Source organism: Sycon ciliatum, chromosome 2, assembly GCF_964019385.1.
Source record: "Sycon ciliatum chromosome 2, ocSycCili1.1, whole genome shotgun sequence".
NCBI classification, from domain to species: domain Eukaryota; kingdom Metazoa; phylum Porifera; class Calcarea; order Leucosolenida; family Sycettidae; genus Sycon; species Sycon ciliatum.
This window is the reverse complement of record NC_088644.1, coordinates 422123-425160: the sequence shown is the minus strand read 5'-3', so window position 1 is coordinate 425160 and position 3038 is coordinate 422123.

The window sequence follows — 3038 nt, the reverse complement described above, 5'->3', positions numbered from 1 at the left end:
GGAGGGGGACGCTTCGCAAACTCAAACGATCGATCGAGTTCCTGAAAAACGGAAAGGGCGATCTCCATCACTAACGCCACTGGATTCGACTCCCGCGAAGAGGTCGTTCAGTGCCCCTCTTCACGGTCGACGAATCGTTCATCTCAGGTATCTGGCTGTGGGATTGTCTGCGTGCCAGAATCCTGGATGTGGCAAACCTCTGGCGCTCATTGATTGCGTTGAAGAGAAGAGGTACGACCTGGGCAGCGTACTTGTCATTCCGTGTCAGCAGTGTGGGATGGAGAATTTTATAGATACAGATAGCCCTGTAACTGCTCAACACCCTGGCCCCCGTGCTTCCACAAGCAACACCAAAGCTGCTTTGGGTAAGTGCGTTTTTCAATCTCATAAGATTTACTTATGATATTTGGGAGTCATTGCCACCCTATGGCTATGGAAATGTATGAGCACACTGTATGCGCGGCGGCCGCGAGCGTGTGTGTGTTTGCATAGACCTGCATGTTTGTGCATGTGTGCACCATATGCATGTATGAACATGCACATGCATAGGCGCTCATGTGGACGTGCCCTCGCACACATACTATACACACGTGCATGACCGCTCCCAGGGCATGTTGGTGTTACATGTGTATGCGGGCATCTCCACTCATGCACATTAGTGTGCACATGCATGTGGGTGGGTACGCACACGTGCGTGAATGTAGGTGTGTGTTCTATTGCATGTGAGAGCATGCATGTGTGTGTGTGTGTGTGTGTGTGCGTGTGCGTGTGTGTGTGTGTGTGTATGTGTGCACGGATGTGTGTGTCGATGGTGTGCATTTTTGTGATTGGTGAACACTCTGATCCCTAAACCGCGATACCGGAGCTCCCAAGCTACAGCCTCAGATTGATTTATAGTTCATCGTTGGGAATGAGTTCGCTGCTCATGATGCTGTTGCGGATGTTGCGGCCCTAGCTGAAATTGTCGAAGCTCGCCCTGATGCCAGTATCCTGTAGCACTCTGTCACTTTTGCATCAGCATGTTCGGCGATGGAGTTTGCAGAACATCAGCAAAAGCGGCTGGCCACCCTTCAACCGTTGGTCCAAGCAACGTGCTTCTCTAAATCAGTTGCAGTGCGGGCAGCTGCCAGTGGGTTGGTGATGAAGCACTTTGTCTTGTCCTACAAACGAAGTGGTGAGCCAGCCATTTCCAGACTGATGAAGGAGCAAGTCGGAGGTAAGAAGCGGGTGACAGTCTCAAGGAAGATTATATTAGTGGTGGCTGAACACCTAGCGAAGAACCAACAGCAACCCAACTGTAAGGAACGCCCTGTGGCACAGTGCTTCACTTGTTTGTGCGCACCATAAAATACCATCATTTTGCCAGTGTGGGGACACGTTCTAGCTCGCATAGTTGAAGAACAAGAGGACTCAATGTTGTCTGATTCGTTCCAACATGTCAGCTTTCATTGTAGTTTGATATGGGGCAGTGCTAAGCGCTATCATAGCTACATGTACATGTATCACAACCAAGTGCCAACAGGAGAGTAATCATGGAGAAAAGTACCTATCGATAATGCGTGCACCCAGGGTTTTCCGGCAAATTTACTAGTTCAGCTATTCCATCCTTGTATTGTTCTGAACGCCGAGGGTTCTAGTGAGTTTATGCAACACCTATTAACAGCCAAAAATCCACTGATAAGTTATGACCAAAGCAGCAGCAGAGAAGTACAAGCAATATAGATACGTGAATTTACCAATTTTAGGCAAATTTTGACAGTTTTTTGGATTTTTCTCCAGAATATGCACGGTGACCCCTATTTTCGCCGCGGTAAACCTGTTCCAACCCACTTATAGAACGTGTTTGAAGTATCCACATATGGGGCAAACTCAAAAATAAGCTGCAAAAAATATTCAAAGTTTCATTTTTTGCGTCTTTTTGTTCTTCTCCAGGAAATGACGACCTGGGTCCCATCATCAACCAAAGTGTACATTTTTCGGTGTTGATATCATCTTAGTCAATACCTCGAACGATCTGTAAAATTTTATGTCATATTTTCTGTCCTAACTGATGTTATGGTCGATTTCTCATCAATTTTGGGATTTTGTGTTATTTTGTGTCATCAAGGAAAATTGTGTTTTTGGCAAGACCTATTCGGGCAATTCAAAAACTGATGTTACTAAGCGAAAATATAAGGCTGTACCTATTCAAACCTGATGTCAGATTGGGCTGATGTTGAAATTAAGTTTTTGGGGCTAACTGTCCCGAACCCCCTTAAACTACCAAGCAAGGCTTCTGTGTATGATGCATGACATAGTAACATTCTAACAATGTGATAATTCATACATGTGCACAGAACAACACGGGCAATCAAAGCTTGTTTGCTGCTAGTTACATGTACATGCTTTCGAAATCATCAGGCTACATGAGTATGGGGTACTGACCGATGACCATGCCGGTGTATCATGCCAGGAGAGGGTGGGTCGTGTAGTGCTGCATGAAAAGCTGTGTGTGAATTAGTGCTGAAACGAGTACGCCGAGTACTCGAGTACCCGCTCGTTGAGTACTCGACTCGATATCAAAAAAGGACTCGATACTCGATAAAAAAATAAATAAAATAAAAAACTAAAAAAACTTGATAGCGACGTACACGTCCGTCGTCCATGTGGCTTTTTTTAAATTTGTGTTTATTGAAGGATATTGAATTGTGTAAATGGTGTGCAAAAAATGGGTATGTGGTACTGACATATATGCGCATGTGTGCTTATAGAGTACTCGATACTCGACTCGATAGTGACAGTACTCGCTCGATAGCTTATAGAGTACTCGTTTCAGCACTAGTGTGAATGGAAGGGGGTCACAGTATTTTTTTACTTTGGGCACGAGACTGTGCAGAGTGTGTGGAGAGTGCGTGGTCACTACCCCTACACTACTGCCTACACTCCTCGGCCCTCCTGCCTACAACCGGTTGTAGGCAGGACTGCCACTGAGGCTGTGTAGGGGCAGTGACCATGGTGACGTGGCTATTAGCAAATGTGTGGCTGGTGACTGGTGTGGG